The sequence below is a fragment of the Macrotis lagotis genome, chromosome 2 (assembly GCF_037893015.1).
Source record: "Macrotis lagotis isolate mMagLag1 chromosome 2, bilby.v1.9.chrom.fasta, whole genome shotgun sequence".
Classification (NCBI taxonomy): domain Eukaryota; kingdom Metazoa; phylum Chordata; class Mammalia; order Peramelemorphia; family Peramelidae; genus Macrotis; species Macrotis lagotis.
This window is the reverse complement of record NC_133659.1, coordinates 147552285-147568162: the sequence shown is the minus strand read 5'-3', so window position 1 is coordinate 147568162 and position 15878 is coordinate 147552285. Positions and strand designations below refer to the sequence as shown.

Below are 15878 nucleotides of genomic sequence, written 5' to 3'. Positions count from 1 at the left end.
AGACTTAACTCCCATATTTTCTTTTCCTCAGAGTTCCTCAGTAACACGTTATGAAAACTTTCCTTAATATCCAATTTAACTTGTTACTAACTTTGAACTAGATGTCATTTTCAGAGTGGTCCAAAGTAGTCAAGGATGACATGGAGTTCTTGAGAGCTATACTCCCATATCAGCTGAGAAAAGGTTCCTTTGAGAAATCTGAATTTTCTTGCTTGCTGAATGAGGAACTCTGGTACTTTGAATCAGGGAAGAACCAGGGGAGCTTTTTAAAGGATTATCTTACTGAGAATGATCCAAGTAAATCAGAACTGCTTATAAGAGAGAAGAAATTATTAAAATGGTTGATAAGAAATGACCCAGGTTGCTTATGAACCCTGGTATATGGAAAGAGGAAAAGAAGTTTGGACAAGGGGAATAAGAAATGAAAACTTCTCCTTATTTAAGCTTAAGAAGAACTCAAAATATCTCTTACTTCTAGTTCATTTTTCTCTTCTCCTTTCTCCCTACCTTGGGTATTTCATCTTACTCTCTCTGTCCCCTCCTGTAAATGTTGGTGATGTTAGTGAGATGCCTCCATGATCCTTCAAGGCAGTTGAAGCCCTATAGAATGAACACTGTAGCATATGCTTGGAGGTAATGATCTGAAGGCTTACTTCCCCTGAGGAATAAGATCCTTAATCTCTGTCACTATATTCCCTCATGGTTCTAGGATTAGTCAAGTGGTGTATGTGATCCTCAAAAAAGACCACGACAAGCACATGAATTGTATTTGAGTGAGGGGGTGCTGTGCTAAAGTCACCAGCCTCATTTTCTCCTCTGGAGCTATCTGGATCTAGAGGCCAGATATGAATCAGGACAACTGGAAAAGGCTCTGTGTAAAGGACTGCTGTGTGTGGGAGTACTGTAAACCTTTTTCACCTGGTGTCCTCTAGTACCAGAGCATTGTTTTACTAAGTGCCATGGGAGTGGGAGTGGACCAGGGACTGGGGAGGATATTTAAGCACTTGTATTCTAGTAAATAAATGGAGAAGGAGATCCTGGAGAACTTATCATCCTTGTCTCCTGCCCCTTCAACATTCACCTGGGTAAGGATAGACTAGCTGGCAGGAACCTAGCACATCCTGAGCAGCTAGTCTAACAGAAACATAGCAGCCCTGAATGTGAGCCATTCCAGATATAGCTGGTAAGTGTCAAGTGTCTAAGGCTGGATTCAGTCTCCTGTGCTCCTGACTCCTAGGCCAGTGCTCTATTCACTGTGCCACCTAGCTGCCTATTAGGAATGTGAAGATTTTCTCAAGCTATATATACATAGTTCAGAGGTTCCCAGTGTGTGCTTCCCCTCAATATTTTCAGTGAAGGATAATTTAGTCACCTAGAGTTAGTTTTTAGGTAGGAATATTTATTATGGTGGAATTTAGTGATGGAATAGTAAAAAACAGCTATTATATAACAGCACCCCCCACAAAAGTCTGTGACAGACTCTTCCATCATTATATGTGGAATAACTGGTCAAGGGGTAAGTCCTAGCTCCTGGCTATTGAAAGTCTTTTTCACCCCTTTGTGAGGTATTCAAGAAGTTCCCTGTAGGCATACAGGCAACTTTTTGCTGAACCTTTTGCAGAGCTGTGGATTTGTGCCCAGAAGTCCTTGGCTTCTCATGAGGACACTGCCATCAGCCACTGCTACTCCGGGGAGTCACACTAGGACACACCAGAGGGAAGTCCCAAATCCTCTGAACATGAAAAAATTTATAAGATCTTCCTCTGGCTGAGAGTGGAGGACAAACTGGACCAGAGCCAATTTGAAATTTCCCCCTCTTTTGTAAAGACCTTTTTTTTCAGGGAATTAGCTGGAATGATCTCTCCTCATCTGTCATTCATTGGAATTAAAATTCTCTGCCAAATATTAGGTTCTGATTGGGTTTTCTATTTTAAATATGGTACACAGGGCATAACTAAATTTCCTCAGATGGACCAAACAATCTTCCAGTCAATGTTATTTCAGATAATCTTAGGACATTTCACATTTAATTTAATGTATTTGATTGATTGGTTGATTGGTATCAAGATGTTTTATCACTTACTTTAAGAGGACTGGACTGGAGGGACTCAATCAAGCTCACTTTCAGACAATCTTTCTGCATTTATCTTACTTTCCAGTAGAAAATTTTGTGATGGAATCTGGCTCGGTGCCTTCTCATCTACTCCAATACTTCTCCCAGGATGACTGGTATGCTTTGGGAGCCAGGAAATACCTTTGGAATTCTCAGAAATACTTATGATCCTTTGAACCTCTAGCAGCTACCCAGGTAATCTCCAGGAACGGACAAGTTATCTTCATGAAGAAATACAATTTGAAACAAGTCCAGGACTCTGTCTGGAGATGGGGAACTTTGACTAATCATCAACACAGCCAGATTTGAGTAATGTTGTTTCTTCTTGGCCTCTCTCTCCTGATAACCAAAGACTCTTGCCTGTGCCAGAAGATGAAGATTCTCAAGGATGGTATGGAGGAAGTGTCTTCTTTGTCTCAGTAGCTTGGACAAAAGATGGAAAGGAGAAGCAAAAACCTAATTCTTATTGCTTAAGCATAGTCCATCCCAGCCATCTCATAATGTCAAGTGGTTTAGAATAAAAGAATCTGCTGTTTTCTTGTTTCTATTTTGACCTTTCATACATTTTCATTTATTTTATTAAATATTTCTGAATTACATTTAATAATTATGAAATTTATTTTTGTAAATTTTGAGTTTCCAGTTTGAATCTGTTGTTTTCAATGATAGCCACATGATATATAAGACTAAAGAGTAGCCCTCCCAAGATGGCCCAAACAGGGAAATTCTGATGTTGCTGAACACCTGATCTCCTTGAGGAATCCCAAGTTCTTCTCCTGAGTTCCTGTTCTTCTGCTGACTTCCAGAGGTACCCATTCGTGTAGTTGCAGGCTCCCACCCACCTCCTTACTCTGCTGCCTCTGTCCAGGACCTGTCTACTCTTTTAACAAGGAGGAGGAGAGAAGCAGGTCTAAATCCAGAGCAAGTCCAAATGGGCTGCAAACAAACAGTGGATGACTAAACTTGGCTTCAGCTGTAAGTGTGTGGTTCCTGTCCCTCCCTCTCTGTCAGGATGGGGAGGAGTCACCAGGTTAGTGACAGGTCCTCTGGCCATCCAGTACAGATGAAGGACAGGCATCGAGGAGTAGTAAACTTTATGGGGAGATTCTTCTGGTCACTAAAGAGTCCTTTAGGGACCTAAACCAGGGAGTTTTAACTTATTTATATCAAAGCTAGAGCCTAAAACTTATTGGAATAATTTGGGGGCAAGGGGATGAAAGGAGTATTGTGGGCTAATGTTAACCATTGGTAATATATGACAAATACTATTAGTTGTCCTAAGACAAAAATTAGACAGGCACCAAAATACTGGAAAAAACTATCAAAGATTTAAAAATGTAAATTGGATGAAGGCTTGTTGAGTACTTACTGTGAGCCTAGTGGTAAAAGACATTTGCGTTGGAGTAGCACAATGTAAACAGGGTCTTGATTTTAGTTTCATACCTGAGATTCACTATCTATGTGAACTTGAGCAAATCATTTTCCTTCTCTAGGTCTCAGTTTCCACATTTATATAATGAAGGGGATTGGAACAGTTAGCTTTTGAGGTCCTTTCCAGATCCAGATGTAGGGTCCTATGACTAAAGTTCTTTAAGTTTCACTCTGGCTCTAAATCTATGATCATAGCTGTAAAGGAAAACTTCTGAAATGAGCCTTGAAGAAATGGCTAGATGATATAGATGATCAGCTTATATTTGTAGAAGCGAAGTGAAAGGGCAGTCTCAGGGAAGGGTAACAATATAAACAAATCTCAAGATGCTTCTGGGACGGGATGAGAAAACTTGGTGAAATCAGGGTCCAGTATGTTATCAGGGAGTAGAGGTTAATGGATAGGTATTATAGGGCTAGATAAGATAGTGAAAATTCTTGAAAGATAGGAAGATGAATTTGATTTGATTCATTGGGTAATAAAAGTTATTTTTGATTACTTTGCAAAAGTGAGATGTGATAAAAGATAATTTTTAAATGATTAACTTGATGATCTTCCACTAAAACCCTCATTAGATACCTCCTTACAGCATGGAGGTGACACTGGACCTCTAAGGTCTCTAACAGCTAGGTTCAACTCTGGTAATATGGAATGGGTAGGACGGTATCATGAATACCTGGGTTTGTCTCCCGTCTCTGGCACATTTAGCTGTATAACCTTTGACAGATCACTGAAGTTCTGTCTTGTCATGAGGATAAATGAGATCTCAAAGTGCTTTATCAGTATGAGTTCTTATTATCTGAGTACAGTCTTGGTGTTGGATCGTGTCTCTGTTATCTGAGAACAAGTAATTAAATTTAGAGAATCACATCATCAGAAGATTGCCCACAACAACTTAAGAAATACTAGTCACCAAGGTGAAATATATATATGGGAAGGAGGGAGTGTGTGTTGTTATCTAGCTCTGTGGGATAGGGAAGACAAATCAAATCAAAAAAATTTTTAAGTACCTATGTTCAGACACTGCTAATATTAGAATATCCACATGGATGAAAGCATGGATCTTTGGAAATATTTAAATAAGTCTGATAGTAATCAATAAGATGGATTGGAGGGGAAAGAGAGCAGAGATAAGATTAGTAGGTAGCTAGGTGTGTTAAGCTAGGTGTGAGATGAGGAAAGTCATAGATTAAATTGGCAAAATCATGTATTATTGTGAAAAGATTATATCATATGGGAGAGGTTGTTAGGTGGCACAGTAAATAGAGTGTTGGACCTAGAGTCAGGAAGACTCATCTTTCTGAGTTCAAATCTGACCTCAAACACTTAACTACCTTTTTGAATCACTTAACCTTGTTTGCTACAGGTTCCTTATCTGTAAAATGAGTTGGAGAAGGAAATAGTAAATCACTCCAATAAATTTGCCAAGAAAGCCTCAAATGGTGGTGGTGGTGGTGGGGGTCACAAAGAGTCAGGCAAAACAAAAATAACCAAACAACAAAATCTTACATGGGGCTACAGGAAACCTTTCCATGGACATAATGATGGAGAGTGGGAATGGAACAAGTGGTTGGGGAGCATTTATCTATTTCAGGTCATTTGTATACATCCTGTAGACAAAAACTAAACAGCTTTCTTAATGTTTACAACACCTTTCTTTCAGGGTTTTGGTGGGAATTGAAACTATCACATGTGAATTAGCACCTTCAGTGTGGCAGATCATACTGACTTCTGTAGTGTAGTAAAGTCTTTGGAAGAAAGGGGAAATCTGAGACAAGTGGGGACAAAGCTTTCCAATAGCTCTGACATTTGGAGTGTCTGCGTGACTTTCTAGTGAGAGTTTGGCCTCTTGTTTTCTTGGCTAGAGAAGCTTCTCATTTTTGTTTTTGGAGTCCATCACCATGAAGTTTTTGGCTTCTTTTCCTGCATTGTGATTTTACTCTCACATAAACCCTATACCACCCCACCCCCACCATCCAGGAGGCTCTACCTCAGTCTCTCACATCCGGACCATTCATTAAAAGGCTTCTTCTTTGAAAGTTTGTAGCATCCTGATCACTTCCTGGCAAACAATTCTCCTTCCAGTTAATCAAACCACTGATACTTACCAGATTGATCTAGACTTCAGGGACATTTTTGATAAGCAATTTCTCTTTGATCAAAACTGTTCTATTTGGCTGCAACAAAGTTAATCACCTGCTTAATCTTTCAGGCAGAGAGTTAATTAGCATTCTGGTCAGAGTGATCAGGTCCTGTGCAAAAGCATAATGAAAGTATGAATCCAGAGAAAAGTAATTAATTTTTCCCCACCATAGAAGTAAGAATTTAATAACTTCAGTAACTCTTTTCAAATGTCAAGCATGTTTCTGAGAGACTGAAACAAAGTTGGCAGCAAACTTTTATTCTATTATATTGATGGCATTCAAAATGAAGTTACTCAAAGTCAGGGCTGGAGAGTTGTCTATTCAAAAATAGAGAAAAATCTCACTTTCAATTTATTAGTCCCATTTTAGTTTGACATCATAGGATAATAGAAAATAATACAAATTTATGTATAAATAACAGAACTTCTAAACAGTTTCCTTAAAATTTTTTTTTAAATTTTTGGTTCCAAATTTTTTCTCTCTCCTTCCAGCTATTCCCTCACTCACTAAGAAGTCAAGAAATGTGATAGCATTTATACAAATGAAGTCATACAAGGCATTTTCACTTTAGCCATGCTGTGGGGAGAGGGGGGGGAAAAAGAGAAATGGGAAGGAAATTTCAGAAAAAAAGAAAAGTTTGCTGACACTGCCTAGCACTACCACTGCTGAACATCTTTTAAGCCATTCACATTTCTATAGGGCTTGATAGTTTACAAGGTGCTTTCCTATAACAACCTTGTGAGAAAGGTAGATATCATACACATTACAAGTCTCCATTTTCCTGGTGAGAAACTGGAAGCTCAGGTTAGATGACTTGTCCATGGTCATACAATAAGTGACTTAGCTGAGACTCCAACCTAGGACTCTGAATCAGTTGTATTTCTAAAAAACACCACTATTTCCTGCTTATGCTGAAGCATTCTTTACATAACACACTGTCAACTCTTCTCAATCAAGGCTTCATGTTAGACAGAAATGACAGTATTTTTATTTAGAAGAATGCTGTTATCTCTCATTTCTCACCAACTGTGATAGGGAATTCATTTCCACCCAAAAGGACAGTCCCATACCAATGGATTTTGGGGCAATGAACAACATGACCTCAGAAGTTCCTGTCAGCCCTAAAATGCTATGATTATAACATAGCCAATACAATTCAATAAAACAAGATTTTACATTCTTACTATGAAATAGACCTTGTCCTTAAAGAGTTTAAAGTCTGCTGGGGGAGACAATATATCTACATCTAAATATACACAAAATAAATATATGTATAAGATAACTTTTGGAATATAACATAGGACAGATAAAGTTATAGCCCTATTATAAACTAGTCTCAAAAATATGTGGAAACCCACGTTCTTTTAGATTAGGGTTAGGAAAAGATTATTATGACACTGCCAAAAAATATAAGAGGAAGAAGAAAACACCAAGTAGTAAGAGACACTGTGTTATGTGAAGAAGAGGTGCAAAGGGTATGGACTTGATATTGGAAGACCTAGAGTTTGAAGGGATGTGAAAGTGTCCCTTGCTTGAGAAACCTCATGTTAGAGTATTTTAATTTTTCTTTTCTTCCCCATTTTTGTGGGCAATGGGGTTAAGTGGCTTTGCCCAAGGTCACACAGCTAGAAAGTATCAGGTGTCTGAGGTAGGATTTGAACTCAGGTCCTCTTGACTCCAGGGCCAGTGTTCTTTCCACTGCACCATCTAACTGCCCCAGTAGTTTAATTTTCAATACTAGCACAGATATATTTTAAGTTAAATGATTCCTTGTGGGTTACTCTTGGAGTTTGAACACCATAATATTTCTCTGGGAAAATACTTTGAGTTCCAAATATAAAAACAAAATACAACCCACTTATATTGTGAGAGCTGCCTCAGCTGTTGAAAACAATGAGAAAACAAATCTTTATTCTTGGGATGGATTTCTTATGGCCTTTTCCATCTCCTTTCATTTAAGCAGAATATTTATCCTGCTTTGATTCATAGGAGCATCTACTCTGTGTTAGGAACTAGGCTAAATTCTTGGGGTAACAAGACAAAGAAATGAAGGTCTGCCCTCAAAGTGCTTATGTTCTTAAACTGTCAGGAGACAACAAGTACATGGAGAAGGAAGTGTGAATACAAAGCAGTTTTTGTAGGGGTGGGTAGGACACCAATAACCAGTGGAAACAGGAAAGGCCTCTTATATAATAGGCTACATTTAAAGTCGAATTGTTCTGCAAACTGGAGTCTGAGCTGTTGAGAGAGAAGCGGATGGATTACCTAGCCTGTGCAGAATGAAAGGGACAAGAGTTGGAAAGTCATGCAGGGGAAGAATAAGGAGGGATCCCAGTTTGGCTGGAATGTAGAATCTGTGAAAATGGAATAACATACAGTATGTCTGGATTTGAAGGCTCTGACAGACTGTGAAGGAATTGAAATGCCAAACAGAAAAATTTATTTTTTTGTGCTAGAGGAAAGAGAGAGGGTCTAGAGCAGAGGAATGCTCTAACTAGATCTCTACTGTTGGAATATCCAACTATATGGAGAATGGATTGGAGAGGGGAGAGACTTTAAACAAGGAGATCAATTATGAGGCTTTGATGGCCAAGATGCCAAACATAAGCCAGAAAAACTTTTTAAGAAATCCTGTAGTCACCTCTCTTAAACTTAAAAGTGAGGAAATCTTTGGATCCTGTCCGGCTTCTTCTGCAAAGTCTTCAAGAAAAAGTACAACTATATGACTTCTAAGGTCTCTTTCAGCTCTAAATCTATGACTATTAACTAAATGCTAAGAGTCGCTGTCCACTGTCTTTCCATTCAGTTCAATATTCCTTATTAGTAAGGCTAGTCAATAAAGAATCTGCCCTTAGGGAGTTTATAGTAAAATGTGGAAGAGGGAAAAGGAAATCCAGTTAAGTACAAAAATAACTTTGCTACATGGCAGACTGTCATCAGGGCAAAAGAAGAAAATCTCACCAGGTGCAATGAGAAACCTGAGTAAGGAGTGGTTACTTTCACCTGTGGGAGAGTTTTCTCTAGGAATCCTTTATGGTGTCAGTGATATTTCAGCTGGGCAGGGAAGAAAAGATTATCTTAGATGTAGGGGGATCGGGAGTTGACTATTGAGGGCTGGGGGTATTGGTATGAGCAAAGGCATGGAAATAAAAGAGAACTTGGAATGGAACTGGGAAATGGAATTAGCTGAACTGTAAAATAAACAAAGGGGAATAAGTATTATAAGAAAACATTTGATAATAAATAGGCTGGACCTAGATTGCCAGTAGCCTTAATTCTCAGTGTCAGGGAGAAGGGGGAAAGAGTAGAAACGAGAAATTTATATTAAAAACCTGCTACTCATTAATACAAATTAATCATATAGTGAATGTATAAACAGGAATTATCTAACAATAGTTAATTATTGGTGCATTATAGATAAACTGAAGAGCAGTTAGGAGGTGCAGTGAATAGAGTGCTGGGTCTGGAATCAGTAGGATCTGAGTTCAAATATGGCCTTAGATACTTACTAGGTGTTTGACCTTATTCAAGTCACTTAATCTTAGTTTCTCATCTAGAAAAGAAAATGGCAAATACCTCTAATATCTTTGCCAAGAAAATCCCAAATGGGATCATGGAGAGTTAGACATGACTGAATAACAAAGGTGGACTAAGTCATAAAGCTCAAACATTATAAATGGAAGAAATTTATCAAAATTGTAGAACTAGAAGGAACTTGAGAAATTTTCTAGCTCAATTTGCTCTGCCTGTAGGTGAGGAAACTGAGGCTTGGAACACAAAACAGCCTGTGAGAAGGCCATCCTGATTCAATTTGTCATTCAAATGCATATAAGGCATAAATATCCTTGATTAAGATAAGATAGGCAAATAAAGATCTGTGGCAGGATTTGAACCCCGGTTCTTTAGAGTTTAGAGTTAGTGTTATTTCCATTCTGCCACCCACACTACAGTTTGGTAAGAATTAAAGAGTAGGTCCTTGAAAGGAGTTTCATGGAAATTTGATTGTATTCCAAAAGAAAATATTTTAGCCATAGTATGGTATGTTTTTCTTTAAAGTGCGGCAAGCATTTACATTTCAAGGCAATATAGTTGTCACCATAAGGATTGTTTCTAAAAAAAGTAGAGGTGGTAGCATGGAATAATGTGGTAGTTGACAAATTGGGTCTAGAATTATTCTGTGTAGTTTCAGAAGGATTAATGGGTGAATTTCAGATTTGGGGCTCAATGAGAGTTGGAATTCCCAAATTGAATTGTCCAACAATGAATCTGTAAAAGTCACAAGATTTTTATTCCTGCAAGTGTTACAAGTAGAAATTAGAGAGTCACTTGCTGAAGGACATTGTGCTGATTACCCCATTCATGCTTCGGATAGCAGAATGATGAGGCATCCATTGGAAGGGTCCTTTCCAATTCCAAGACTCTATTCTGTGGAATGTATGAGACTTCATATAAGGTCTCCTTTCCAATTCTACATCTCTATGGTTTTGTGGAAAGGAGAGACATTCAATAGGGTCCTTTTCAGTTCTAAGATTCTATGGAAGGCTGGAGATGTGTAGTTAATGGCCCATGCACCTTTCCCAAAGGGAAACTATTAAAAATATGCACATTCTTCTATAACAAGTATTTCAATATTTTATGTTTGGATAGTGGAAGAAATATAAACAACCAGGCATTGAGCCAAGCTGCTCAAATAGTCCCTCTATGTGTTTGCTAGCAACTCTGGTCAGGAGGACTACAGTCTGAGAGAAAATTCTAAGGATATTGGGAATGTGTATAGAACACACAGAATTTTTGTGCTTATGAGTTATATTCTAAGGAAAATCTTCCCTTAGGGAGAAGGGAATAAGCATTTCCTAAGCATTCCTTTATAAATATTTATCTCACTACTTTTAAGTGCTCACTTCCCTAATCCTTCTCAAGTTAGTTTTTCTGTACTTAGCAGTTTACATATTATATTCCTCTAGAAGAATGTAAGTTCCTTGAAGACAGGAACTGTGATTTTTTTTTGTCTTTGTATCCCATATGTCTTAATAATTACAAATTTGTTGAATCAGACAACCCAATTTGATGAAAACATTGGGAATATCTGTCCTAGAGAAGGATAAAACCCAGGACAACTGAATAGTTCTCTCTTCAAATATCTGAAGAGCTGTCAAGTGGAAAGTGGATTAGGTTTGTTTTATTTTACCCAAAGGGCAATTTTACACAGGAGAAATGGAGGGTACAAAGAAGCAAAATTCAGCAAGATAGCAAGAAAAGCTTTCTATTCAGAGGGGCTCCCCTCCATGAAAACCAAGAGCTTAGATGACCATTTGTCATGTATATTATAATAGATTTATTTCATTTCTGGGATGGTCTAGATGGTAGTCTGGGTACCCTTTCACCCCTCATGTTCTGAGAGTCTGTGATAAGCTCTGTGCTATATTAGAGACTAAATTGGAGAAAATGTAGAAATAGAGCTAAATTCAAAGCTAAAAGTGAGATTTAACTTAGTATCCAATAGAGAAGAAATGCTAGAGGATACTTTTAGAAAACTGGTGAGGTTTAAAGGATTTAGGTTGGGGGGTACACTAGTAAACCTCTCAAAAATAAAAGAAAAGCTTGACAAGAAATCAGTCCCACGACTCAGATCCACTTTTTCAAACCAGGTGAGAGAGCAGCAATAGCTACTAATTTTGGAACTCTATCTTGATCTCTGAGGCCAATCTCCTCTACTATCTTGTGGGACGTCTCCAATTCTTGGAAGATCTGTCCTCTGAAAGACTTGTCCTTCCCATCTCCACCCAACATTGTGGCTTTCTTGGAATATGCCCAGACTACTGGAAAAAGGCCCAAGTCTACCTCTAAAAGGTTATTTATGCCTTATATACATTTGGATGATGAATTGAATTAGGATGGCCTTCTCACAGGCTGTTTCTTCTGCCTAGAATATTCTCTCTTCTCACCTCCTCCTCTTAAGAAGCTCTAGCCTCCTTCAAAGCTCAGCTAAAGTGCCACCTCCTACATGAGGCCTTTCCTGATTCCCTCCCCCAACTCCCTGAGGTTACTTTGGATATGTAAACCTCCTCTAGGGGTGAGCCAGGGAGAGAAGATGAGAGGTCTGAGCCATTCCAAAATATGGAAGATGGCCAAAGAGTCATAGGCTGCTCCAGGAGATGATGGTTGATGACAGAGCTATTCCTATTCCCTACAGCTTCAACTGGGCACAACTGGGGCTTGTTTCTAAGGATTTTCTATTATTCTGTTATAAACTGTGCCTTGCAAAATTAATTTTACTCCTCATAAAGTACTATAATTGACCTAGACATTTGTATTTCCTTTTGTATTTTAGTTAGGGGCAGGAAGGTGGGCAGATAGCTGTTGAAGTCACACAAAGGAGATAATAATCATTCCCAAATTTTTCTCTGTGGCATAATCAGGAGCTATTCATGTTTTATAATAATATTTTCAAGGGCAGAAATGGGTCTTTCTGTCTGTCTCTCCTTCAATGAATTTATCCTGTGATTTTGCAGCATAAGTCAGGTAACTGACATGTGAAAATCAGTGTACCAGAGATACCTGATGTTCTCTCTCTCTCTCACACACACACACACACACACAAACACAATACTGTACTTTCTGTATCCCCCAGGAGAAAGCATCCTCTTTGAGGGAAGGAACAATTTCATTTTCCCCTTATTTCTTCATGTAGTCCCCAGCTACAAGAGGGTAAAGTAGAGGTCTCTATAGGAATTTATGACCCTGACTGCTATGGGAAGGCTCCAGTAACAGCTCCTCTTTGCTGTCTAACCCTATTGGGGGAAGTGTGCTGAGGGGAGATTTCTGGCCATTCTGGAATAGAAAGACAACTGCACATCAAAAAGGTTTCCTCCTAGCCTGGTACTAGGCTCCTTGATTGTTTGGGCACTGCCTGCTCTTCTCAGGTCTATCCTGTTTCCCATTTAGAGAGTTTGAGTTTGTGCATAATGGCAGTGCCTCACTGTCTAGGGGAGTGAACCTGCCTTCTATGGCAGGAGCCTGGACCCCGAGCCCAAAGTATGCATTTGTGAGGTGTTTATGCTGTGGTTGGGGTGGGAATTTGAGGAGCAGCAGCATGGAAACAGAGGAGAGAACTGGGGAGGTGGTGTTGATATTCTACCATTTAACATAGTTTGATCTCTCCCCTGGATAAATGCTCACCACCCCCTTCAAGACCCTACTTCCTGGTAAAGTCTTATCCTATAGTGTTTTTTTTGGTCAGATGTCTAAATGGAGTGCTAGGTTCTAATATTTTCAGAAACTTCCCATTCCTTGTTTTTTGTGACCACCTTAATTAACTAAAAGGAGGCTGGCCACCAGTCAACAATTTTTTTGAGGGAATGAGTTAAACACAATACTTTAACCCCAGGTAGCCCTTTGGCAATCTGCCATGATGGTGACAAAGGACTAAGAAAGGGGAAGGATACTCACATGGTTTTTAGACTGCCAATAAACTTTAACTTGACTGGTCGAACTTTAAATGTGAGATCTTTGTCCAGTGACCAGGAAGTGGATATGTTGATTGAGGACCTGAATTACATCAATCTTCATCATCATCATCATCATTATCATCATCATCATCATAATGTTTGTCCTTCATTCTTGAAGAACACCATGTCATTAGGGAGCTGATGCCATAACAAGGACATGAATTAGATCTGAGTGACGGGGGCTGTGCTAAGTCACCAGCCTCACTTTCTCCTCCAGAACCAGATATGGCCAGATATGAATCAGGGTGACTAGAGTTGATCTTGGATGCAAGGCAATCAGGATTAAGTGACTTGCCAAAGGTCATATTTACTAGTAAAAGTCAAGTGTTTGAGGCCAGATTCTAAGCACTGTCCTCCTGAACCCAAGGTTGGTGCTCTGTCTACTGTGTCATATAGCTGCCCATCAATCTTGATATTCTAGTTATAAATGACCTCAGAAGAAAGAAGAAAGTTGCAGTCTAATAGAAGAATGCTTCATAGGTACTCCTTGAAGAGGCAATGAAAGCAGTTCATATAGAGGATTTTAAGTAAGACAATAGAAACATTATTTCAAGGGATATTTGATTATAACATATTGCAGGACTAATGAAAAGTATTTTCAAAAGATTACCATGAAAACAATGACACCTTATGCACTAACAATGGTTGTGGAGGATGAAGTGACAGAGAAAGTCTACTTGATTCGATTGTCCAAATCAAATCAACATCTACTCTTTGATGACTTCAGTGCAAAAGTGGGAAAAGGTAAAAGTAAGGATCAGTATGAAGAAAATGAGAGACATCAAAGATCTGTAGAGTTCAGAGAAGTCACTAGTTCTATGAAAAATGAATGCAATAAGCATGACAAACAATCAATAAAACCATGAAAAACCAAATAAATGTAGTTTAACAGACAGGTAGTGATTATTATTTATTATTTATGTGGGAGTTTTCCCTGAATCTGCTATCTATCTATCTATAGTCAAACCACTGTCTTTTCAGAGCTAAGATCAGAACTAGTATAAAACAAGGTAAGTAAAAGAAAAAGATAAATGGTACAGTTGAAAGAAATTAACTATCAACTACTAAAACAAGTAACTAAAAATCAAAGATGAGAAATGGACAGGAGAAATGATACCAGTACTGACAAAATTTATCCTGTATACACATCATGTTTGTCATGTTTTTTGACTTACCATAATAATTTTGTCCAGAAATTTAACCCATGTAAATTAATTGCTATGATATAAAGGTATAGAAATCCAAGAATGGGTTGTTAATAGTCAATATGAATTATTAGAGAAAGAAGGATGCAACAAAGTCAAAACAGGTTAGAAGATAAAATTTTATGAAAAAGGCTGATGGGAGAATATTAGTAGAACCATCTCATAAACAGACACAGTAGAGAATAAAAACAGTTTTTAAAAATCTTGGCAAGATATTCAATTAAACAAAACCATACCAAGGGCTTTCAAGGTTGATGTTGGAAGGAGGACTACAAACATTAGGAAAATGTAAAAAAAAAAAGATTTACAAAGACCATTTTACCAAACTTTTTTCCATCAAGAATGGTGGAGCTACCATACCTAGAACCTAGCAATCCAGTTTCAGATGTACTTGGTATTAAAGAAAAAAAAAAGAATATAATAGCAGCCTAATTGAGCAAGCATATGCAGGGGAGATCTAAGGTATCAATATGCAAAGTATCTGAAGGAAAGAATGATAGCAAAGATATAGGGGAAAACAAACCTTGGACCTTGTAAAATACTGAAAATAAAGTAACCAAGAGACATCAATGGTTACTGTCCTATATGTGTTGTGTTTCATATATCTAAAATCTTTTTGGTCTTCATCTGTATATGAATCAAGGACATGCTCAATGAAAGCATTAGTAGAGAATAAGCAATATTTCAAAAATAATATTCAGCTTTGGACCATGTATTTGCCATTTCATAATTAACTGAAAGTTGTAGAGAAAATAGGATCTTACTGGGCTTATTGCTTGTTTATTTGAAAAAAATTTATTTGATAGCACTAAACATTACTTTTCAGGCTCTTTTATAAAACAGTGTCTACCTTTGAATAGCAAAATCATTAAAGTTTCTTTAGAAGATATAACATAAATGATGACTATTGAATGACTTTAATAATAACACATCAGCCCAGGGTAAACAACAAATAAATAATAGAAAAGAAAATGTATGTTTGCCAAAGGCATTCACCATTGTCACAGTGGAGATGCAATGCAGAGTACAGGTTAAGTAAGAATTTTCGGTGCATGGTGATATCTTCCAGATACTAGTGTTTTGGGTTAAGTGTGCTGATTTCATCAAGCCCCAGAGTATTGTAGAACCTCCTGGATTTTAGTAATAACTCAAATGAGTTTGGCCTGTCTATCTGTATACAAAAGACCAAGTGGATAAAGAATGACTACTGCCCAGATTTCAATATGCATCTGGATTTATATTTCCTAGAGCTTGTCCAACAGAATATATACATATGAAACAGATAGTGCAGAAGAATGATAAGGTGGGCCCAGAGTTGGACAGGAAGAGGAGAATGGGCTAGATTGCTTTTGGGAAATTACAAAGTTCATTTGTTGTCTTCAAGTTTTTCATGAATGACTCATCTTTTCAATAAAGACACTCTACCAGTGTTTACGGGGCAATGAGAAATGTAATTCCACTGTGGCAATGCATGGTAGT

At 38.0% G+C, this 15878-nt stretch overlaps 1 protein-coding gene across 3 annotated transcripts in view; it reads right to left on the bottom strand.

Annotated features, from left to right (window-relative positions):
* The window catches only part of GNG4 (G protein subunit gamma 4), an 87441-nt gene that overhangs the window by 53691 nt on the left and 17872 nt on the right, over window positions 1-15878 (bottom strand). The window contains exon 2 of one of the 3 annotated variants that reach the window (XM_074220451.1): window positions 5739-5794. The exons of the other annotated variants lie outside the window; for them this stretch is intronic. The gene's annotated coding sequence lies outside the window, so the exon portion shown is untranslated. The remainder of the gene's footprint in view (window positions 1-5738; window positions 5795-15878) is intronic. 3 annotated transcript variants of the gene reach the window in all.